Genomic DNA, 27,228 nt, shown 5'->3' with positions numbered 1-27,228 from the left:
ATTAAATGTAATACTCACATATACAGCAAATACACAGAAAAACAGTGTTCTTTGTACGCTGAGGTATTAACATCTCCTTGCGTTTTGACATGCTCACACTTGTGTATTCTAACGAAATTGACACAGCTACGCTTACATAGGCTCGAGAACATGCACATCCTTTGTATTGTGTGTTTGCAAAATCGTGTAGACATGTGAACATTCCACATACACACGTTACAATGTGCTACATATGAAAAGACACGCGCATACAGGGACACACCGACATATATGTATTTGTACATACACATCTCTGTATATACAATGTAAATAGATATATGTGTATACATGCGCACAAATCTACATATATATATTTATATACACAGACATCTTGTACTTCTGAATAGATTCTAGTGATATGAATGGACGCACGAGAGACCAACGCATGGAGGATTTAAGTATCATGAACAATTTCACTAGTATAGATTTCTTAGATGTCACTAAAAGAAAAAAAAATTACACCCCAACTTTCACTTTCGTAAACAATTTACAAAACGTAATGAGAAACTCACTTACATACGGAAACAAGCTTGTCACCCGCTGACAGTATTTCGAAACACAGTCAATAAAATCAGCATAAAACTATCTGCTCTTTCATCTAGTACGGAAATAATCGATAATGCACGACAATAACATAAACTTAAAATCAAGCTTCAAAGATAACTTCATATATAGACAAAATAACCGACAACAGAATACAAACAGAAATCAGTGCAACCCCAAAGCAAGTTAGATTTAAAACCCTGAACGAATATCATCGTGGTGCCAGCAGCTGCGGAAACCCAACCATATGCAAATTAAAGGTATCTTGCAACGCAAAAATAGCAATATATGAAACTTAAGTTTGCCTCATTCTTTTTATATCCAATACTAAATAAGGATGATATGTAAGGTGTGACAGAAGTCAAATTAAGGAACAATATTACAGCCTTGCTTCAAAGTTGGACGAATAGAAAAGACGAACGTCACAAAATTATCAAGTCAAATTTGGAAATTAAGAGCGACAAAGTTTCCAATATAAAGTTGAGAATACTAGAAAGGTTAAATAGTATCTATTCAGTGCATTTGCAGCATATACCTATATCAAATTCTGAAATTTTTGACAAATGTAAATCCTTGATAAGCAAAATCAAAGACAACCAAATCAAAGACAACAATACGCCATGCAACATAAAGCAACAATCCACAAGTACACCTTACACTAAACTTACTTTTCTACATTTACAGAATTATAGCTTATATAATTTTGCAGCTTTTTTGTATTATTTTCTTATTAATTTCGTCATAACTTTCACTCCCACACTATCTCATCAGTTCGCGTTAGTATATTCGTTCTTAATCCTCTCAGTCATTCCACCACGTCATTCTTCTTTCTCATAGATCTACGAACAAATGCCGCTCCTGCTTGTTTATCTCTAACCTTCTTCCTAACTTTTAGTACATATTTGATCTAATTTGGGTATGTCCGTTTGAATATATCCTCGTGTATATTGTAGAAATATATATTATTGTATGTGCACATATTTGAGTACATGTGTGTGTATTCTGTGTTATTCGTGTATATATATCATCATCATCGTTTAACGTCCACTTTCCATGGGCTGGATAGTTTAACTGAGGACTGGCAAGCCAAGAGGCTGCACCAAACACTAATTTGATCTTTCAAGATTTTTACAGCTGGATGCCCCCCCCCCCTAAGGCCAACCACTCCGAGAGTGTAATGGGTGCTTTTTACGTGCCAATGCCAGTCGGGTGGCATTGGCATCGACCACGCTCGAATGGTGCTTTTTACGTGCCACCGGCGCGGGCGCTTGTCAAGCAGCACAGCCATCGGTCACGTTCGAATGTTGCTTTTTACATACCTACCGACACGGGAGCCAGTCAGGCGGCACTGGCATAGGCCACGCTTAAATGGTGTTTTTTTACGTGCCCCCGGCATGGATATCAGTCAAGCAACACTGGCATCGGCTCAGACTACGATTTCACTTCAGTCAAAAGGTCTTCTCAAGCACAGCATATTACCCAACGATTGAAGGGTACTTTTAAACGGGGCCAGTTATGCGACACTGATATATATATATATATATATATATATATATATACAGGCTTCTTTAACCAGCTGGCAAGCTACTTCAGGCTGATGACGAGCAAAGACTCAGAAACATGTCCCTGAATGCTGGCTAGGCTGGGTGGAGGAGCTTGTCTCCCCCCTCGCAAACTTAAGGACACAATAATTGTGTCAAGGCCGACAGGAAGCGGTCCAGCTTCCTAGGGCTAAACGGCAGTAGTGTGTTCCCTTATTGGGATTGTCACATTAAGTTGACAATACACTACAACTTTATTGCTCCACTACTGCTTAAATCTCTCTGAGAGATTTAGAAATATTATATTTCTAATATATATATATATATATATATATCAGTATGTTTAGGTACAAATGTTTGCATGTCTATCTCTCAATGTATGTGTATGCAATGATATGCACACATCTATAAAGAGTTTAAAATTAACTTGTAAGTACACATTACAATAAATGGACGTGTGTGTTTTTGTGCATATGTGAATATAACTGCTTACTTTGATATCTATATAATTTTAAAAACCTCACCATATGACAAAATTCATGTCTCCATTTTATTTACAGTATATTTGAGATTGTTCGGTCATACAACGAGGGTTACCTTACCATTCTGTACATCACTATAATACTTCTAATACTGCTCATATCACTATAATACCCCTTTTACTCCCTACTATCAACCAGGCTCTGGTTGAATAAAACGTAGCGACACTATAATCAAGAATCATACTTCTTTATAAACAACAGCTTTTCCTTCTGTAAAACTCATAGTCAGATAATGAACAGTTAATTGAATGTAATTGTCTAAATGCACTACGTTGTACTGAATGCTCTAATTATCTTTTGCGACTAATGACATTTCATATATTACACAGACACAGACACACACATATTAATTATGTATGCAAATGTGCGCGTATGTATATATGGAATGAAGTAAAACACAAACTGTAGCAAAGTATTCAGAATGAGTGAAGAACGTGTATTTGTTTATTAAATAAATGACTACGACAAGGCGAGTTCAGTTGCTTTCGAAAAACGATTCCTGAAGTCTCAGACGAATACTTTAAATAAGAAACAGAATTAGTGTCTGTCAGAATAATTTATTTTTTAATAAATTAAATATATCTTCTCTACTAGCTGAATTGAGAGTGTTATTTTAATTGTAAGAGCGGTGCAAGCCATGTAGGGAGATACAGTCAGGAAAATGATGATTGTAAATGAGTTAAGTTAAGAATGCTTACGAGCAGGTGAGTGTTAACCAAGTTCCCGCTTTTGGCCCCGACCGATCAACTGTAATTTTCCGTGGTATAAGTCAAGTTTAATGCTGGATGATCGTGAGAACTCTTATGTGCCGATGACCTATCCCTTAGTGGTTAGGCTATTTGGCTCACGATTGTAAAGTCGTGAGTTCGATTTCTAGCAAGACACTCTATTTCACATTGCTCCAGTTCGCTCGGCCGGCAAAAATTGAGTGGTACTTGTGATTCAAAGAGCCAGCCTTGTCGCGTCCTGTGTTAGGCCGCATCTCCCTGAGAACTACGCTAAGGGTACGCGTGTCTGTGGAGTGCTGAGACGTTTGCACGCTGATTTCACGTGTAGGCTGTTCCTTTGACTGGATCAACTGGAAAACTCGTAGTTGCAACCGACTGAGTGCCAGATATGTATATACATATCTGACAGGCAGGCAGGCAGATAGATAGATAGATAGATAGATAGATAGATAGATAGATAGATAGATAGATAAATAGATACCTTAGACGTAAAGGTATATGTAATTGCAAGTATTTTTACATATATGTTTTCAATGAATATTTATACGTGCATGTACGTATATATTTACATATATTTATATGCGTTTGAATATGTGTGTGTGTGTGTGTGTGTGTGTGTGTGTGTGTATGTGTAGATACACATATATCTATTCTTTTATTCTTTCCTTGATTTCAGACAGAGGCTGAGATCATGCTGGAGCACCGCTTTTATTTCTCATTCACCTCCCGGGCTTTCTTTTCGAAATTGTTTCAGGAGAAGTAGCAAATTGGAATTCTTTGTGTTTCCTGCCGTGATAGCGGTTCATCTGGTATCTCATATAAACCTTTGTCCAATGGTTTCTTAAAAGCATCCATATCTAACCTTTGCAAATATCTGAGATTGTTTAGAAGAGTGTTGAAAACTTCTGGAGCCTCGGAACCCAAGCTGTCCTTATTGTAGATGGAAAAACCGGTGTCTTTGGTACAAAGCATCGACGTCTAGTTCAGTGGTTAATATAACTTTCAATTCCAATGTTCGACGTAGACATTCCATAGGTATATTACTGCATATCTTTCGCGTCTTCTCGCTAAGCAGTGGAGCCTCAGTACTTTTATCTGTTTGTGTTGCTATCCCAGGGCCCCGTGTATTCAGATTACAATCTGTTTGTGGACCGATAGTAGAGTATTTGAAGCTTCTTTGCTTTAAACTCCATATTGCTTTCATTACCCACTTGTAAATTGCATTCAGGTCTCTCTGCAGTTTTAGAGAGCCATCAGACTCCTTAAACCCCTTGCGATACTTTTGTATCATCGGCATAGTTGGTGAGGGTGGCTGAATGTATTACTGAGAGCATATCTGAAAGAGCCACCGCAAACAGTTGGAGTCCGGAGTCTCAGTACAGTTCCATTAGGGACTCAGCTGAGAATTGTTGTCTTTCCAGAAAGAACACCATTGGTCGCAACTGTAAGACTTCTGCATCTTCAAAATGTCCTTCAGCTTTTCCAACGAGACCAAAGTCACGCTGTTTCTGATATATCATCGACATACTCAACTTTGTCGAAGGCCTTGACAAAGTCGAGATATATCACATACACATTTAAGTGGTTGAATGGTTGCACTATTAATGTTAATTTCTATATCCTGTTATAATCATCTCTTCTATAGGCACAAGGCCTGAAATTTGTATGGAGGGGACCTATCGATTACATCGACGCCCAATGTTCAACTGATTCTAAGTTTATCGACATCGAAAGGATGAAAAGCAAAGTCGACCTCGATGAAATTTGAGCTCAGAACGTAAAAGAGGGGGAAAATTCCGTTCACCATTCGTCCAGCGTGCTAACGATTTTGCCATCTCGCTTCCTTAATATCTTGTTATAATATTAATTAAAAAAATGTTTTAACATTAAACTGGATAATTATCCAATACGTTCTATGGAGTACATACTTTTTATTCCAGCCTCTCCTCTCCACGCCACCGAGGTTGTCCAAGGGAAAGGCTAAAGGGCCGATACAGCTTGGCATCAGTGACGTCGCAACTCATTTCTACAGCTGAGTGAACTGGAGCAATGTAACATAAAGTGTCTTGTTCAAGAACACAACTCACAGTCCTGTCCGGAAATCGAATTCACAACCTCATGATTGTAAGCCTGACGCTCTAACCACTGATCCACCCTCCCCTGTAACCCATACATTCCAGGTATTCGAATGTAGTTAAATAGTTAGTTAGATACCTGTCTAACCTTCTGATCATTTATAGGATATTTACCTCGATTTGAGCAATAAATCGTACACAAACATGCTCACTTCTACCCCTATGTACATATATGACTGCTTATTCAGGTTTTTTGCACTTTAAAAAATATGTTGTCATACTCTTATAAACATGTATGCGTATTTGATTTTCTACACGCGCGCGCGCGCAGGGAAAGACAAAAAGACAGACATGGATAGATAGATAGATAGATAGATAGATAGATAGATAGATACCTTAAACGTAAAGGTATATGTACTTGCAAGTATGTTTATATATATATATATATATATATATATATATATATATATGTTTGCATGTATGTTTATATATACATATATATATATATATATATATATATATATATATATATATATGTTTGCAATGAATATTTATATGTTCATGTACGTATATACTTACATATATTTATATGCGTTTGAATATGTGTGTGTGGGTGTGTGTGTGTGTGTGTAGGTACATGTATTTGTGTATGTAAATGTACTTGTGCGTGTGCATAGCTATAGACATATAAACCAGATTACTTATTCTTTCTTAATGCATTATTCTTATCTAGAATCACATCAATTATTGAGAAGGCTTTTTACCTTCTAACTAAACACTCACTTCCCTAATAACCAAAATAACTTGTCTTATCGCTATCTAACAATGTTTTATAACACAGTTTTTCATTTCACACTTATTTCCCATTCTCTACGCCGACTAACCTCACTTCCCATCTAGCTTCCTCCTATATTATACGTATGACCCTTAATTTTCCTCCATCCCTCTCATTTCTAACCACGATAGCCAAATCTCTGACCAATAACCGTTGCTTGCTTCTGTGGTTTACATGTTACTCACCTCATTAGTGAAAAAATGTCAGATCTATGATTGTGAGGTAAAAACAGTTGTTTACAACTTCACTGGCTCAATAAGTCAATAAAGCTGAAAGCTGAGTTCTCAGTGAAATCAATATTAATCAACAATATACATATACATCTTCTTGTGTGTGTGTGTGTGTGTGTGTGTGTGTGTGTGTGTGTGTGTGTGTGTGTGTGTGTGTGAGTGTGTGTGTAGTGTGAAGGCGCTTGGCTTAGTGGTTAAGGTGTTGCAGTCGCGATTCAGAGATCGCGAGTTCGATTCCCAGACCGGGCGTTGCGTTGTACTCTTGAGCAAAGCACTTCATTTCACGTTGCTCTGCGATGGTTTGGACATCTGACGTTCGGCACCAGGTTCACCTGTGCAGGGAATGTCGATCTGGTGAAGGGAGTGAGTTTACGTCTACACAAACGTTTGGTCACTATAAACAAATCATTTGTGTGGTTGTTCGGTAGGAAACTGTCGATCGCTCATACGTCGTGTAACAACGGGAGAGTCCATTATATATATATATATATATATATATATATATATATATATATATATATATATATATATATATATTACAAATTAAAAGGGTAAAGGATTATCAATTTATTAATTAATAAATCAATTAACAATTAATAATTTTTACCAAGCCCATCGGTATGAAAGCACCATTATTGGTGGAGAACTTATTTAAAAGCTCATATATATTTATAAATATAATTAAGGGATCAGCAAATATTTGCTTCACCATATACCGAAGTTCAGAAATAGCAGCTAAAAAAGCTGAGAATCCCACAGATAGCATCACTTGTAACTCACAAAGGCAAAAACAAGAAGAAAAAAACAATGAAAAACTAACCATTCCGAAGGTTAACAGTAGACGCGTTTCTGGATTATGAGTAATAAATACTCAATTTCCTTCATCAATACGATATTCCAGCAGTAAATTTGACTATGCTAGCAAACTGTGCAAGCATGAACGAGTAACATTCCACACCGACACAGATCTGAAAGCATAACCGAATCCACCTCGGTCAGCCAGTCTAACTGTCCTTCCTTCAAGAAATTACCATGTGCGCGACAAGTGATACCGCAGAGAATCTGCGTATAGTAACAGGAAGTGAATAATTTGTAATAATTATTCACTCCCTGTTAGTATACGCAGATTCTCTGCGGTATCACTTGTCGCGCACATGGTAATTTCTTGAAGGAAGGACAGTTAGACTGGCTGACCGAGGTGGATTCGGTTATGCTTTCAGATCTGTGTCGGTGTGGAATGTTACTCGTTCATGCTTGCACAGTTTGCTAGCATAGTCAAATTTACTGCTGGAATACAGTATTGACGAAGGAAATTGAGTATCTATCATAATCCAGAAACGCGTCTACTGTTAACCTTCGGAATGGTTAGTTTTTCATTGTTTTTTTCTTCTTGTTTTTGCCTTTGTGAGTTACAAGTGATGCTATCTGTGGGATTCTCAGCTTTTTTAGCTGCTATTTCTGAACTTCGGTATATGGTGAAGCAAATATTTGCTGATCCCTTAATTATGTATATATATATATATATATATATATATATATATATATATATATATATATATATATGTATATATATGACCGAGGTGGATTCGGTTATGCTTTCAGATCTGTGTCGGTATGGAATGTTACTAGTCCATACTTACACAGTTTGCTAGCATAGTCAAATTTACTACTGGAATACAGTACTGATGAAGGAAATTGATTATTATCAATCATGATCTAGAAACGCGTTTACTGTTAAACATCGAAATTGGTTAGTTTTCATTGTTTTTTCTTCTTGTTTTTGCCTTTGTGAGTTACAAGTCATGCTATCTGTGGGATTCTCAGCTTTTTTAGCTGCTATTTCTGAACTTCGGTATATGGTGAAGCAAATATTTGCTGATCCCTTAATTATATTTATAAATATATATGAGCTTTTAAATAAGTTCTCCACCAATAATGGTGCTTTCATACCGATGGGCTTGGTAAAAATTGTTAATTGTTAATTGATTTATTAATTAATAAATTGATAATCCTTTACCCTTTTAATTTGTAATATATATATATATATATATATATATATATATATATATATATATATATATATATATATATATATATATATATATACATATATATACATACATATATATATACATATATATATACATTTTTCCCCTTGTTTAGCGCTCACTCTAATAGCTCTTGTCTTAATAACGATCAATTACATAGTAATTTTCCTTTGTTTAATGGTCATTTCCACAGGAGTTTGATTGCATCGGTAACTGACGAGATGCAGGAGCAGGTTTCTGCCCAGACATCCGAAACTCGGAGTGTTATTATGGCAACCAAATAATTCTCACATATTATGTTACAGATGCACACACACACACACACACACACACACACACACACACATATATATATATATATATATATATATATAGGTGCATGAGTGAATAATTTTCAATAATTATTCACTCCCTGTGAGGTAAGTAGCCTGGCAAGTGTCTTCTATTACTGCCCCGGGCCGGCCAAAGCCGTGTGAGTGGATTTGGTCGTATACATATAATATATATACATATATATATATATACACACATATGTATATATACATGTATATATATATATATATATATATATATATATATATATATATATGTATATATATATATATATATATATATATATATATATATATATATATATATATATACATGTGTATATATGTATATATATGTATATATATATATATATATATATATCTGTATATACCTGTGAATATATATATACATATATATATATACATGTATATATGTATATATATATACATGTATATATATATATACACGTACATATATATATATATATATATATATATATATATATATATATATATATATATATATATATATATATATACACACACATATATATATACATACATATACATACATATATGTATATACATATACATATATATATATATATACATATACATATATATATATAGGTGTGCGCGTGCGTGTTTCTCCTCCCACCATCGCTTGTCAACCAATGCTGGTGTGCTTACTTCCCCGTAACTTAGCGGTTCAGCAAAAGTTTAAATCCTGGTGTCGATTTGTTCGACTCAAGTCGGTGCTCCAGTATGGCCGCAGTCAAATGACTGAAACAAATAGAAGAATAAAAGAATATACATACATGTGCATGTGTGTGTAATTACGTAATAAACGCACACGTCTATAGTTACATACACACACAGTATACATGTACATATACTACACATATATAGATTGTACAATGTCTAACATGAAGGTATGCATACAAGATAGAACCAGCTGTCAGAATCGATGGAATTCTCAAATACTAATTGAAGTATACGGTCCTTGATATTCTGTTTCCGCTGTTCAAATATTTAACTAGTGGTTGTATATTTAACATGTATATTTGGCCTCGTGCCTATTTACGTTATATATGGCCGTCAGTAGGCAAAACCTACCAATGGAAGAAACGTGTGTTGCATTTATTATGTGCGTGTCACGTCAGCTCGTAGTGTTGGGTTAAAATCCATCAAATGAAAAAATAATTACAAAACACATTCAAATATTTATCTTTAAGTATAAAAGTATCAGAAAGAACGCCGGCACAGAACATGTGAGGATACAGATGGAATAAGAAATAGTGAGATTAGATCTTCCAAGAGATGTGAGAAGGAAATATTTCGGAAGAAGAAGGAATGATGCTAAAACTCTACGCTGTGCTGTTTGAGAACCTTGAGAGAACTGATGATAGATCAGCAAAAGACAAAGAAATGAAGAACGGTAAGTTGTCCGCTACGGGAGTTTTTATGGTAGTTCTAGATATCATTTTTTTAAAGTTAAGTTTGCTTTAACGAAATTATAATAACGCTATTAGGAGACAAAAGGACATGTTGTTCTATTGGGATAAGAACAGTGATATAAAAATTCTTAGAAAATGGATTAAACTGTTATCTTCTCAATTTGCCAGAACTTATAGCGATAGCTAGACTTGAAAATGTATACTTTTTTTAAAATATATATATTCAACGATAAAAGTAGCAACTCACACAATGTCACCTACACAAATTACCGTACAAGGATATTACAAATATTTCGAACAAACAAGAAACTACTTGTTCTTTTACAAAACGTATTGTAATATGTAACAAAACGATGCACGTGATAAGAATACATATATAGTTTCTCCAGAATCTGATTGTGGCATACACTCCTAAGTTTGTTTTAGATCGATCACCTACACATAGAGGATTCTTGAATTTAGGACAAAAGATATTTTAGTTAAATTTGTATTTCAGTTTCAATGTTGTTTATATAAAATAAAAATTATTCTAATCAATATTGAAATTTAAGAATATCAGTATAAAAAAAAACCATGAAAGAGAACTGAATGTTAGTGACGTTCAAATAGTGCTACATTATATAAATATAAGCAAACATTTGCATACATGTAATCATTACTACATGAGGTAATTTGCTTTCCAATACGTACATAATAACCGATGAATAATAAATATTAATGAAAATTCAACTTATTGAAAACTTTCCACCAGAGAAAATACTATTTAATGATGGAACCATCCAATGGCCCAATAACTGTAGAGGATTGTACAACACAGTATTTCCCATTCAGATATTATAATGCCTATAGAGAAAACTATTGAAATTAACTTGCAATAAGAGAAATCAATAATTTAATCTATATTCATTTCCTCTAATTTATAATACAGTGCTGCATTGCAGTTTATGTACTCATGGAATACATTGTCACTGAAAAACTAGCCTCTGTACTGAAAATTATATAATTTATAGTCTACTTAAATCTGAATCAGACTAAACTTCCAAACTCACCAATGATAACATATACGACAGCCAATGGTTTTATTATTTATTCGGTAGAACAGTTGCAGAATCCATATTGTTTTAGACCGTCCTTGAAAAGCTGATACTCATAACAGATGAGATTTATATTCATTTCAAATTTTTACAGATTATTCCTTCGATAACAGAGATAGAAAGAGGAGATACTCCAGAAGGAGGCAGTGATTAGTATACTGCTATGTAATCAGGCGTATGTAAACGCTAGTTACAGTGACATGCACAAATAGCTCACTCTTAATATAGTAAAGAGTTCTAGTTTCTCGCTTTATCGTATTCAGAGTGGGAACTTTCCAAACGACAGCCTTAGAGAATCACATCCCTTTCGGCATATATGCTGTGTAACAATGTTACAGATTATACTACTCATGTTGTTACCAACAGAACAAAGCAGATATTTCTACACCGAGAACATAATTTCTTCATTTTCCAGCTGGTCTTCAGTCGAAAGCATGTGTTCGCTGGATCGTTACATTATTCATGTATGCATACTCTGAACATACTCAACCACTGAAAACTCCCGAGTATGTCCAAGCATTCATTGTATAAATTACATGAACGGAGGCACTTTTGTGTACCCATACAGATCCACTTCTATTTAAGCACGAACACCACTGCCTAAATACATCACCTATATACATACATACATGCCCTGGGATATGTAAAAAAAATGCCTCAATACCAATCTTGAGAAATTAGGTTTCTCAAAACCAGAAAGGAGAAAGCTAATTCGAAGGCTACAGATCCAATCCATCACTGGAACTGTAAAAATATGTAAAACATTCCAGAAGTTTATCATTTAAAATATGCACCCTACAATGCACCCTAACGTATGGCTGCCCATAAGACTGAAAACACCAAGTCAGGTTTTGGGTTGCTAGAACATCCTGCATAGAGCCGAAATCTCACCCCTTCCGACTTTCGCCTCTTTCAACCGTTCAAATACCCATTACGATATTTGTACGGACGAAGAAACGCAGGAAGCTCTAAACATACAGGAGGAGCTAATTTTGTTCATTATGTAATTTCTTTTGGAAAAGAATCTAGAATTAATTTAACACTTGTGCATTGAAAGTTGCGAGTTTAAAGTAAACTACTCTAACTCTCAAACACATGTCGAAATGAAACGTGCTTTTACAATCATCATTTGCAAACCAGCAGAAATTATTAATTGAGTGTATTCAAATTCTGAGGGGACAGTAGAAAAAGAAAAAAAACCTAGAGTGTGTATATGTTATTAATTCGATTTTATCTGGATATCAAAATCCCATCTCTATTTGCATTATCTGCATTCTTTTCAAGAATATTTAAATTTTGAAATTACAATAAAAGAATTAAATGGCAAGATACTGCTGGTCCATACATCGTGTTCTAAATGGAGAAACCATTCATATAAATATTGATTGTGCTAAATAAAAAAGAAATTATTTATATTCGCTGTTTTACGACGTGAACAAAATCCTTGCTATTCTTAGTTAGACATTGTATGCGTGTGTGTGTGTGTGTGTGTGTGTGTGTGTGTGTGTGTGTGTGTGTGTGTGTGTGTGTGTGTGTGTGTGTGTGTGTATATATATATATATATATATATATATATACATACAAACATGTATGTTTGTGTATATATATATATATATATATATATATATATCAGAAATAAGTACTGGGAATACAGACTGCAGTAGAAATATAATTATACTACATTACATGATATTAGTTAGCATATGCACGAAGCACGCTTTCATACACCCATAGTAGATATACCTATAAGTATACGTAATTATGCATATGCTGTGCATACTCTTCTGCAATACACAAGTGGATAATGCATACTAGAGGATACAAATGAAATATCGATGAAAATCAACTCGTGAAATCAACCTTAACCAACTTACACATTTCTACCATTTGCCTATAAAGGTACATATGTACACGCACATTATATTGGTGTGTGCGTACGTATGTGTGAGTATGTAGTTCGAAAATTTACAAAACAATATACAAAAAAATACAGAGGCAAGTAAAGTGCGACAAACAGAGAGTATTAGTTTAACGCTCAAGAAAATAGGGGAGAAGACTTTGACGTTTCAAGCCTACGCTCTTCTACAAAAAGGAATGAAGCGAGAAAACATGAAAAGAGAAAAAAAATGGAGGAAAAGGCATGTCTGAATTAGGGATACATACATACATACATACATACATACATACATGCATACATACATGCATACATACATATACAAAGTATTGGGTTGTCCGGAAAGTTCGTTCCGATTTATAGTAGCTTACATTTCGACTTATTTTAGAACATGGTTGAGTTCATAAAATAGGGTTTCACTACACTTCCATTTAGAGCACAGTTTAAGCTATCTCTCCGTGGAAGAAGGTTTATGTTCCTATAACCTGTGTTAGTCCTGTAACCCTTTAAAATGGAAGATGAGAAAATTCATTTTCACCACTTGATGCTTTTCTTTTTCCGTAAACGGAAATATGCCTCACAAGCAACAAAAGAAATATGCGCAGTTTACGGTGATGTTTCTTTATACGAAAGAACTGTTCGGAAGTGGTTCGCAAGGTTCCGAGCTGGAGATTGTAGGTAGCCTTATTGATAAAGAGCAATCAGGCAGACCATCCATTACAGATAATGACCAAATCAAGTCATTACTCGAGAATAACCTACATTGCACAACCTGAGAATTGGCAGAAAGTCCCAACCTATCAAAATCCGTCGTTCGTGAGCACCTGGTAAAGCTTGGGTACACAAATCGCTACGATGTTTGGGTACCACATGAGTTGAGTAAGAAGAACCTTTTGGATCGTATTTCCATTTGTGATTTGCTTTATAAACGGAATGAAAACGCACCAATTTTAAAGCAAATTGTAACAGGTGAAGAAAAATGGATTATCTACCGAAATGTTCAGAGATAGCGGGTCTTCACCCTAAAAAAGTCTTTCTTTGTGTCTGGTGGGATTGGAAAGGAATTCTGTACTATGAGCTTCTCCCAAGTACGTACATACATACATTCGCCGTGTTGGAGCGCTGAACTCCATAATTTTTTTCATTCTCTCTCTATTTATTTTCACTTGTTCCTTTCTGTTGAAGAGCGTAGGCTCGAAATGTAAAAGACATTTTTCCCGAGCGTCAAACTAATACACTTGCTTTTTGTTCATACACGTGTCTTCGTCATTTGTTTTCCTATAAAAGTCAACTATATATATATATATATATATATATATATATATATATATATATATATATATATATATATATATATATATATATATATATATAACCACGTGCGTCGGTGCATGTATGTATATATATAAGTATATATAAACATACGTGCGTCGGTGCATGTATGTATATATATAAGTATATATAAACACATGAATAATGAGAATAGATAGCCACAATTCAGTATAATAAGTATTTCAAACTCAAAAATATTCAACAAATTATAAGAACACTTACGTCATAACATTGGGGTTATATGTCTTCTAGTAGAGTATGAGAGTTTCTTTTTATCGAAACCAATTTAGCATTGTGTTACGACCGATACTCTGTGTGTGTGTGTGTGTGTGTGTGTGTGTGTGTGTGTGTGTGTGTGTGTGTGTGTGTGTGTGTGTGTGTGAATATATCGTTTCTATTATGCAAAAGTGTCGTAGGTCTAAAACGTTGCTTCTACATAAAACGTTAAAATAGTTTCACCATTCCATTTCTTTTTTACATTAGCAATAGTTCCAGCTTAACAATAATACTTTGTTGGGTGCATAAAATCGTCGTATGTGGGATTTACTACACTTTTGAAAATTACTTAACCGTTGTATTACACTTTGACAATTTTCATATCTTGGCATCTGAAGCGGCGGTTTGAGCAAAAGAAACGGCTATTGCAAGCAAAATTAAACATATAAAAAAAAAAAACGCACACGACAGTATGACATAATAGCAACGATATAAGGATGTAAGGGTATTGGGAAATAATTTATCTCAATAATTACAGTGATCAAAGCCTGCTTTATAAGACGGTCATCAGTGACTGGACAATGGGTGCATTTCTAAAATATGCTGGAGTAATCAGCTCTGTGTAGCAATGTCAATGTCTGTGCAAAGAATTATTTTCCACGTGTTGTCTGGAAAATGGGTATATGACGCAAAGATTATCCTGGTGAGTCTGTATGAAGAATCACAGTTTATGTCAGGGATCGCTGAGCTTAACTTGATGGTTCAGAGCGCTCAGCCGGAATTTGAAAGGTACATGGTTCGATTCTCTGTAGCAGTACGCTTCCCAACCTCGTGGTTGTGGGTTCAGTCCCACTGTGTGACACCTTGGACTAGTGTCTTTTACTATATTCTTGGACCGACCAAAACCTCGTGAACGGAAACTGAAAAAATCTCATTGTATGTTTGTGTGTGTGTGTGTGTGTGTGTGTGTGTGTGTGTGTTTGTGTGTGTGTGTGTGTGTATGTATTTGTATGTGAGTATTTGTGTCTGTGTTTGTCACCCACAGCTTGATAATGGGTGTTAGTGTGTTTACGTCCCCCACATCTTAGCGGTTCGGCAAAAGACCGATAGAATAAGTGCCAGGCTTTAAAAAAAAGTAAGCACTGGGATTAATCTATTAGATTAAAAGTTCTTCAAAGCGGTGCCCCAGAATAGCCGCAGTCTAAAAACTAAAACAAGTACAAATTGTACCCTTTTCAACGGGATTAGTATACCGAAATAACATCAATATCAGTTGCGTGTTTTTTACTCCACGTTGGAGGTCTTGAGATGTCTTTAAGGATCTATTGCTAGAATCCAATTGATGTATAGAGAATATGGTACCCAAATAAGTGTTATCCCTCCTACACGCGACTCTTTTCAGAGCACCACTTAGCGTTCACAAACGCTTAACCTTTATAATGCGTTAACGTATAACATCATCATATTGTAGGACAGCAGTTTCTGGTTTTATTTCAAATTAAATGATTACACTCCTCCCACTAAAATTTGTGATTCAGACAGAAACCAGCAGCAGTTCTGATGACTATTTACATTTTGTGTACAGTGTACAGCAGAATATTTCTCTGTTGAAGAGAGAGAGAGAGGGAGAGAGAGAGAGAGAGAGAGAGAGAGAGAGAGAGAGAGAGAGAGAAAGAGAGAGAGAGAGTGAGAGAGAGAGAGAGAGAGAGAGAGAGAGAGAGAGAGAGAGTGGGTAAAGATTTAAGAGATATGAGAAAGAATGCGAAAAGTCAGGAAATGGAGCTGATAAGCTGAAATCTCTTCAATATTGCTTAAATGTCAATCTATTGTATTAAGGGATGCAGTGAAAATATTTAAACACTTTGTAAATAAAATGTATCTGGGACAGCGATGTTCTGAAGGCTTCTGCTTTAAGTTTTCCTCTGTTCAAAAGATGTCTCTCGGCACTTTTACAAAATTTATTCATATATACATATAGACACAGGTGGAGCTGTGTGGTAAGAAGCTTGATTCCCAACCACATGGCTCCGGGTTCAGTCCCACTGCGTGGAACTTTGGGTAAGTGCCTTCTAATATAGCCTCAGGCCGACCAAAGCAATTGGAAACCGAAAGAAGCCTGTCTTATCTGTGTATGTGTGTGTGTGTGTGTGTGTGTGTCTGTGTCAGTTACCACCACGGCTTGAAAACCGGTGTTGGTGTGTTTATGTCCCCGTAACTTAGTGGTTGGTCCAAAGAGACCAAGAGAATAAGTACCGAGCTTTAACAAACTAAGCCCTGGGGTCGATTTGCTCGACTAGAAAGGTGGTGTCCCAGCATGGCCACAGTCAAATGACTGAAACAAGTAAAAGATACACACATACATACATTCGCTATAAATCTAAAAAGAATAAAGAAAACTAAATTATGTGAGATAATGGTGTTGAGTTTAGAGAATTAAGTAAAACGGGTGGTAATATTGTAGAGCAGTGCTCCGCAACCAGTATGTCGTGGCACACTGGTGTACCACGAGGCGATGCAAGGTGTGCCGCAGTGTAATCTGAAAATAATTTTTCCCCCTATACTGTCAGTTATATTTTTAGCACAGGTGTGCCGCCGTATTTTGGAAAACAATATAGGTGTACCACAAGTTTAAAATGGTTGCGAAGCACTGGTATACATTGCAATATACAGGGTGTCCACAAAGTCTGGGTATATGGAGTAAATAAAATCATAACATAAACAATTAAATATAAAAAATAATTTCTTAAAGTGTGTGTTAATCTTCATGTGGGTACATGGAGTAAATAAAATCATAACATAAACAATTAAATATAAAAAATAATAAGTTCTTAAAGTATGTGTCAATCCTCATGTACCCAGACTTTGTGGACACCCTGTAGATTAAGCATACGCACACACATACATATACACTCGCCCGCGGGCGCACACACACACATATCATGAAATGAGATGCAGTACGGTTGATAAAAGAATTTACGGAAAAGAGAAAAAAGACGAAAAAAATCACACACACACACACACACACACACCTCCGATTGACGCATACCGCATCTTTTATATACTTCAGAGTATATATATATCGTCACGGAAGCAGTCGCGAGAAGGACAGATACGCATTTCGCCGTTATATTACGGCTTGTCATTGCTACATACAAGTGTCACGTTCGAAACGGGGTAGAATCGATAAATCTGAAGTGTACAGGGACAGTCATAATTGGATGTTCGATTTAAAAGTTTCAGTGAAGAGGTTAATAACTTCTGTGTTTACACTGAAATTTAACATTACTTGCCTGAAGTACGTTGAAAAGTTTGCAAATCTGTGGTTTCATGTTAATAAGTGTTTTACATTCTGTTGTTATTGTAATATAGTCTAACTCGTACGTGAGTCTTCTTTTAATGAATTTTTAATGATATATTCATCCATTGTATAACCAGAACATTTAGTTATTGTAGTGTACGATACGTATGGTTATTTGACAACAGATATTTTGTATCTATAGAGACACTCATTATCATTGTACATATATAACAATTCGTTTGTGTGTGTATTTTTTGTTTTTAATGTAAACTGAGACGATACAAGAGTTACTTCTAACGGCTGCATTTGTTTACAAGAATTAGGTTGCGTTCAGGCCTGAATTTATGCTACAATTTATAAATGTAAGAATAGAGTTCTTTTCAACATCTACTTTAAATCTATCAGTCTTATTATTATACTTTATTCTTCACGTTTGTCATTTAGAATGTCACGAATGTGGGCCCGAGTGAAAGACATCTAGTCTTCCTGTGTTATGGGTTATGTATTACTATGTGGACAGCAAAAGAGAATAACAGAAGCTTTAGATGATGTTTCTGGGTGTAGTTTTGTTGTACGGTGTTTATAGGGATGATGACCTAATGAAATAGTTATCAAATCCCCTTATGAAGAAACTATAAAACGCAAAAAAATAAGATATTTCATTGCGAATGACATAAAGTATATAACGGAGATAAAAAGAGATAGAAAATAAAAATAAAGATAAATCAAGGTATGCACAATAAATGCTAATACAAAATAAACAAAATAAGATAAAGGTACCATTGGATTTAGTTGTATAATAATGAGCTGGTTACCCTTACAATCTTTACTACTTATAATACTTTTCAAAATACCTTCGATTCTGAACATTACACAAGAGGGAACGTTAGTCAGAAAGCAACCATAAATAGACTGCATTATCCCCAAACTATGTATTTGGTTTCGGATCTTCAGAGTCAAGTTCACTAAACGAGTGCAGATGTTAAACTTCCGCAACAGTAAAGACCTGAGGCCATAGGATGTTTTCTCATGACATCAGCAAGAGAAAGGTTGATTTGCTGGATCTATAAACACGACATTTAGAAAGTCAAGGAGATATCAAGTATATTAAGGAAGAAAAAAAATATCCAATCGATTTTAGCGCTGATCATCACTGAATGGCTTGTTCCTTGACCATATAAAAGATGGTGTAGGATAGACAGCGAAAGAGGGAGATTTAGAGCTGGAACTAAGAAAGAGGGTGATTGACAGATTATAAAGAGGACAGTGAACATTGAAAATCAACAAGTTCGTCGAGAATCACATCTACATACACATCTATACACACACACATACACACACACGTAACGCAAATAATTACAAAATGGAGAAAACCACAGATTAACAAACACATCGATTGGACCTCTTTTTTTTTACCTACGGACCCTGTAGCCCCTAATGGTAAATTATTTGCTCTTAACATATTGGGCTTCTAGACTATTCGTTTAAGTCATGTTGTCTTTGATTTTCCTTCTTCCTTTTGTTCATATTGTATGCTCTTGTTTTTCACTCTGAAGAAGATGCGTTGCCTTATTTCGAATGCCCTATGAAGATGAAGAATTTTATTCTCACATTTATCAGTAACAGCCGCAAGATATGTTACGTCACCTCTTTTGTAATGTCATGCTTTGTATTAAAAAAACAAGCTATAAACGTGGTTCAATCGATGTATTGGTTAATCTATGGTTTTCTCCATTTTCTAATTATTTGCTTTGGTTCCTGATAACCTCTTGTTTATCTTGCTGTTATCTGCACTCTACGTGTACGGTGTGCCTGCACACCAATATATATATATATATATATATATATATATATATATATATATATAATACAGGCAACGGATACCGATAGTATAAACGGATATTTTATTGCTTAGTCGGTTATAATAACTGCTAACTCTATTTACACTATATATATACATACACGCACACATACACATATATATATACATATACATAGACGTATATATATATATATATATATATATATATATATATATATATATATATATATATATATATATATATAAGTACGCTTTTTTAACTTTTTAATTGTGCGTGTGTACGTATTTTTTTATATCATTGGAACGAAAATTTCTAGTATATCGTTGTTAGAAAAAAAACTTACCAATACATTTCAGCATAATGTTCGACAAGTAAAGTTGAATGTAAGGCTTACCTGAAAATGACAAAAGAAAGTAATTACGTAACTAAATAGACAGCAATAGAAAACATCAAACATTTTTAGAAAAGTCAAATGATGTGGACAATAAAACGCGTGTATAATGTACGATGAAATTTTTACTGTAGTAAATGTTAGGAAGTTAAGTCTTATAATAACTCTATTGTAGTGACAGTAAAGCAAAAATAAAGGGGAAAAATGAAGATGTCTTTGAACTTCAACTTTATTTCCACTGGCGAGAGATGAAGCTATGTATGTGCTATGATACTAAAATTTAACTTGTCATATTATTTTCAATATTCATGCTTTATTATGGTCTATAAAATCAAATATAACTCGAAAGAGACAAAATTCGAGATCAGCTGCATATTATTTTAAGTTTGAAAAGCGCCTGAATAAACCCTTACGTTCTGAGATCATGTCTCACTGTAATTGTTTCTCACTCTTATCACTGCAGAGACAATAAAGCAAGTATCAATGAATGGGTTTCCATCCATCCTAAGTTACGAAATACTCTGAAAAATTTACAACGCTCTACATGCTTAAGTATAAAGCATTAAGTATACAATCAAACGGATAATAACAGACGATAGATAATTTTCAGCTCATTACAGCTGTTTCTTACGCATTTTTATTAAAAGAATGAGAACATTACTCCATTGCAAAACAAAAAGACTTGGTCATCAGATGAAACGTAATCTTACAAACAAACAAATATCTTTGGACAAGCCCCTAGGCGCTAAATACTTATAGAGTTGTTTTTCTCTGAGTACACAACAGGAATATCCTATTTGATGCTTACCAACCACAGCCCGGAATCACAAGTTTATTCTACTCTACCTGGTGTATATCTTTTCAAGTACTTGATTCTATCTAAATCCTTATTTTGCCTGTGTGTGTGTATGTATGTATATATATATATATATATATATATATATATATATATATATATATATATATATATATATACATACATATGCACATTCTGTTGTGTCTGGGGAGGGTCATTCTCTTTTAGTGTGTTATAATTTAAGACACTCACCGGTAAAATTTCCGGAAATAAGTGGAAATTTTACCGGTGAGTGTGTCAAATTATAAGGTACTAAAAGAGAATGACTCTCCCTAGACACAACAGTATATGTTTCAACACACGAACGCACATAAAGAATGTTGCAAACCAAATCCAAAAGCGAAATACACTCACACACACATACACACACACACACACACACACACACACGCATGCATATAACGCCGGCTCACTGCTGTACAGCGCCTTGGAGTTGACTCCATCATATCACTGGGTGTTAAAACCTGAACGCCGTAGGCAGGAGAAATAACTCGCCTTCGATCCCATTCAGGAGTAATGGATACCGATATTTCGCCATTTTTGTAGCTTATCAACATCACGCACCTGAATCGAACCGGGGACGAACGGAATCGCCGGTCTATGACCATATACAAGTAGTGTAAGAACCATTTGCTGGTGTTGCATGACGATGTATACATAAGATTATAAACTATGAATTAAAGCAGCCCTAGTATTGTAAACATTATCGTAAACATTTGTGTGTGTGTATGTGTGTATTTATTATATGTATGTATGTATGTATGTATGTATGTATGTATGTATGTATGTATGTATGTACACAAGCACGCACACAACCACACACACACACACACGTTCATGTACATATATGCATGCAGACACGCACTAATAGACACATTTACAAATTTTGTCATCTGAAAATTTTATATGAATTTATTTTCTAATAAAATTTCATCAAACGCCTTATATTTGGCCAGAAGGAATAGCAAGCAATATAATTGAAATATAGGCTCTGTCTGAATTGCTTACAAATAGATAATGTTACGCAGTTTAAAATGTCGATTATGAAAGAAATGTCATCTGAGAATGGTTAATTTGCTTTTCTAAATGTCACGTCTTAAGTTTTAATAGCGATAGTCATCAGAAATGTTCATAGGTTTGAACAGCTTGGTGAGATGATGTCTCAGGGAAATAATTTGAAATATCCTGACAGTCACCCTTTGTTTTATTCCGAAGGATAACGAATTGTACATATGTCAGAATAAAATTTAGCATCTTAGATAAACATTATATGTTGTTCAAAGGAGAAAATTAAAGTTCAAGTTTATTCGATCATCTATTGATACAATCGATCCATTATTTCCATCGCACAGTTGTTTGTTTTCAACGTCTGTTACATGACATATCTTTGTAAACAAGAATTAGTTGGAATAGCAATAAAGTATTTATTGTATTCTGCGAATGAAAAGAAAAATGAAATATTTGTATAATCACTACTTAACTCAAACGGGTGCACCTGCTCTATAATATGTATAAATGCAAAAGCAGATAAATACACTGGGAAAGCGAGAAATATAGCTACATTGATCAAGTATTCTGCAGAGTAAATATACCGCATTGTACACTATATTACACTATATTACCAATTTGATATACATGATATAAATATGATACATGATATGTAAGTCGATGTTGCTTTTAGATTATCCGGAATTACGTTCAGCAGCAAGATAATGTGTGCACAGGAACTATTCAAACTGCGCACGCGCAGGCGTGTGTGAAAGCCTTACTTGTACCTGTGTGGCAAGTGATTTGATCTGAGAAGTAAAGCAATTACATTGTCGTAGAGTTGTTATTTAATCTACACATTACATGCAATAAACCACATCTGTTTTTATTATTGTTGTAAGATACAAGTAATTATCATTAAACCATGATTGTTCTCAGAGACAAAAATAGTTCATCCCCTATCTGCCATTTATGCCGCTCTGCAAACTGCCCAGAACATTACGTGACAAGTTTCCATCTTGCACCTGAGACATCTATCTCGATGCGTTTAAATTTTCTCTCTTCTTCAAACTGTAACAACAATATCAGAAGTAAATTATTTTTACTTCAACAATCTGCACTCATTAGACTTCTCGTCTACACACCCGTAGCCTCACTAACATAACTATTCAAGCAATCTGACATAGGCGCAGGCGTGGCTGTGTGGTAAGAAGGTTGTTTCCCAACCACGTGGTTCCGGGTTCATCACTGCATGGCACATTGGGTAAGTGTCTTCTACTACAGCCTTTGGCCGACCAAAACCTTCTAAGTGGATTTGTTAACGAAAACATATATATGTATATATATATATATATGGGAGAATATACAAATAATAACAACAGACGAGGACAGGTGGTGTAAATAACAAAAGTATATATTAGTATGACGCTCGGGAATACGGAAAGTCTTTGACGTTTCGAGCTGCCCTCTTCAACAGAAAGAATACGGAGACAAGGAGAAAAACACGGAGAAAAAAAATTGAATAGTGTTCAGTCAACGGTCAATCATAATAATGGCCGATCATAACAATGACTGACCGGAAGTTAGAAATTCTTATTTCAGGAGAGCTAAGAAAGGGGGAGATAACAAACGGTGATCGGGAACGAGGGGCTGTGTGTGGGAGGTAGAATGCTGGTGATCTTGACGTATGTAGTGTGAAAATGGGGAAGGGAGAAAGGGAGAAAGGGAGAAAGGGAGTTAGTAGTTGGTCAGTTGTAGTGTGTGCGTGGTGTGATGCGAGGGTATTGGTGTGGTGTGCGTGGTGTGGTTGTTGGGAGGTGGGGAAGGCATGGGTGGAGTGTGGGTTAGGCTTAGGGTGGGGTAGAGGTAGGGGTGGGTGGTGGGTGTAAGGAATTGGATGGGGTGGAGTGGGAAGGTAAAGTAGGAGTGTGTTGGGGTGTGGTGGGATGAGCTTATGAGAGGGTGTTGACGAGGAGGGAGAAGGGGAAGGTGGATGTAAGAGAGGGGGAAGATGGGTATGGGAGGGGAGAGGAAGAGAGGAGAGAGGGTGGGTATAAGAGAGGGAAGGTGGATTAAGAGAGGGGGAAGGTGGGTATGGGGGGAGAGAAAGAGGGGAAGGTGGGTATGGGGGGAGAGAAAGAGGGGAAGGTGGGTATGGGGGGAGAAAGAGAGGAAGAGAAAGAGAGTGAGAGAGAGGGAAGAGGGGTATGGGGGGAGAAAGGGAGGAAGAGAAAGAGAGTGAGAGAGAGGGGAAGAGAGTGAGAGAGTAAGAGAGTACGAGAGTAAGGGTGAGAGAGTAAGAGTGTAAGAGTGTAGAGAGTAGGAGAGTGGGAGAGTAAGAGTGAGTATGGGGAGAGGGGTATGGGGGGAGAAAGGGAGGAAGAGAAAGAGAGTGAGAGAGAGGGGAAGAGAGTGAGAGAGTAAGGGTGAGAGAGTAAGAGAGTACGAGAGTAAGGGTGAGAGAGTAAGAGAGTAAGAGTGTAGAGAGTAGGAGAGTAAGAGTGTAGAGAGTAAGAGTGAGAGAGGGGGGAGTACGAGAGAAGGGAGTGAGAGAGAGTAAGAGAGAGGAGAGAAAGAGTAGGGGTGAAGAGAAGTGGGAGTGGAGAGAAGTATGAAGAGAGGTGAAGAGACGTACAAAGAAGTAGGAATCGGAGCAGGAGGTGGGGGAGGGGAGAGATGGGTGGTAGGAGGGAGGGTGGGGGAGAGAGACCGGAGGAGGGGGTTAGATGAAGAGTGATATATATATATATATATATATATATATATATATATATCTGTCCAGCCAGCCGCCATGATTGACTGCTAGCTCCAAAAGTTTTTTTTATTCTCTCTCTCTCTGTTTATTTTCTCATGTTCCTTTCTGTTGAAGAGCGCAGGCTCGAAACGTAAAGATTTTCTCACCTTCTCAAGCTTTAAACTAATACACTTGTTTGTTGTTTATACACCTGTCTTCATCTTTTGTTTATCTGTAAATTTCAACTATCTATCTATATATATATCTATATATATACACACTCATACATACATACAAACATACATACACACATACACATACATATCTATATACACATATGTGTGTGTGTGTGTGTGTGTGTTTGTGTGTGTGTGTGTGTGTGTGTGCGTGCATCTTTGCGTTTGTCTTCTCCCCACACCCCACCGCATGACCATGAGTGCTGGAATGTTTACGTCCCCGTAACTCAGTGGTTGGGCGAAAGAGACCGATAGAATAAGAAAAACCAGGTTTTACAACCAAATAAGCCCTGAGGGCGATTCGTTCGACTAAGACATTTTCCAAGGCTGTGCCTCGGCATGGCCGCAGTCTTATCACAGAAGCAAAGATCGATAAGAAACAACTTTTGCACTTACAAAACCATTTACCCCAGAACCACTTTATCCTCCAACCGATCGTCTGTTCAATCAAAGCAATGAAAATCCCACAATTATCTCACGTTTGTAATGTTTAAAATTACTAAGCAAGAGTGGTTGTGCAGTTAGTAGATTGCTTCCCAACCACATGGGTCTGAGTTCATTCCCATTGCGTGGCACCTTGGGTAAGTGTTTTTTGTTATAGCTTCGGGCCGGCCAAAGCCTTGTGAGTGGATTTGATAGACGGAAACTGCTGAAAGAAGCCCGTCGTATACATAATCCCGCTGCCGCCTTCCCCTCTCTCCTCGGTGTCCGGCCAGCAAAGATCTTTTTTGGCCTGACTGCCGAACACCAACACCTCTTATGTCCAGCACAATAAATGAGTATAATATAAAACAAAGTAAATATCATAATATTTACTTTGTTTTATATTATACTCATTTATTGTGCTTTTAATTATTAATTTTTCTATATATGCGATAGTGGATTTTCATCGATGAGTTCTTGAAACTTGGTTCTTTTCCCTAAAACTATATATTTATATATATGTGTATATATATATATATATATATATATATATATATATATATATATATATATATATATATATATATATATATATATATATATATATATATATATATATATATATATATATGAAATAGAACAAAAAAGCAATATTGGATAACACATTCAGACAGGGGAAACAACGATTAGGACATGAAGGCATATATATATGCCTTCAGTGTGAATGGTATTTTTATATAAGCTTAAAGCGTATGGCAATCACCGCGCAATGGCTTAGAAAAATAGTCTAATAAAGGAACATATAAGCCCTCAACAGATAAAAGAAGGCTTTCCTCTCCGCGTGATATGTGTGTGTTTGTCCATCCCCCCCACCATCGCTTGACAACCAATGTTGGTGTGTCTACATCCCCGTAACTTAGCGGTTCGGCAAGAGAGTTGGATAGAATAAATACTAGCCTTACATAGAATAAGTTCTGGAGCACCGCACTAAAGGCGGTCCTCCAGCATGGCCACAGTCAAATGACTGAAACAAAAGAGTAATTAGGAGTTACTTTCCTTATCCTCGAAATCTTCACCATACGTGCGCGTACGCTACCATATTCATTGATATACCTTTCCACATATTTTATAGGCGCAGGAGTGGCTGTGTGGTAAGTAGCTTGCTTACCAACCACATGGTTCCGGGTTCAGTCCCACTGCGTGGCACCTTGCGCAAGTGTCTTCTGCTATTTCCTCGGGCCGACCAAAGCATTGTGAGTGGATTTGATAGACGGAAACTGAAAGAAGCCCATCGTATATATGCATATATATGTGTGTATATGTGTTTGTATGTTTGTGTGTCTGTGCTTGTCCGCCCAACATCGCTTGACAACCGATACTGTTGTGTTTACGTACCCGTAATCTAGCGGTTCGCCAAAAGAGACCGATAGAATAAGTACTAGGCTTACAAAGAATAAGTCCTGGGGTCGGTTTGCTCGACTAGAGGCTGTGCTCCAGCATGGCGGCAGTCAAATGACTGAAACAAGTAAAAGAGTAAAAGAGCAAAATATGCTCAACTGTACAGGTGAAGAATATTGTCTGCAACATATACAGGG

The 27,228-nt window shown here is 35.9% G+C and overlaps 1 protein-coding gene and 1 long non-coding RNA gene across 18 annotated transcripts in view; one reads left to right on the top strand and one right to left on the bottom strand.

Moving 5' to 3' along the window:
• The window catches only part of LOC106875208 (dual specificity calcium/calmodulin-dependent 3',5'-cyclic nucleotide phosphodiesterase 1A), a 1,569,442-nt gene that overhangs the window by 829,621 nt on the left and 712,593 nt on the right, over nt 1-27,228 (bottom strand). The window lies entirely within an intron of this gene.
• Nucleotides 9,857-27,228, top strand: part of LOC149137910 (uncharacterized) — a 51,812-nt gene continuing 34,440 nt past the window's right edge. The window contains exon 1 of the long non-coding RNA XR_016244598.1: nt 9,857-10,330. This is a non-coding gene — a long non-coding RNA (uncharacterized LOC149137910). The remainder of the gene's footprint in view (nt 10,331-27,228) is intronic.

This window comes from Octopus bimaculoides, chromosome 1, assembly GCF_046866305.1.
Source record: "Octopus bimaculoides isolate indiv1 chromosome 1, ASM4686630v1, whole genome shotgun sequence".
NCBI lineage: Eukaryota > Metazoa > Mollusca > Cephalopoda > Octopoda > Octopodidae > Octopus > Octopus bimaculoides.
The sequence above is the reverse complement of the archived record's forward strand: the minus strand, read 5'-3'. Positions and strand labels throughout refer to the sequence as shown.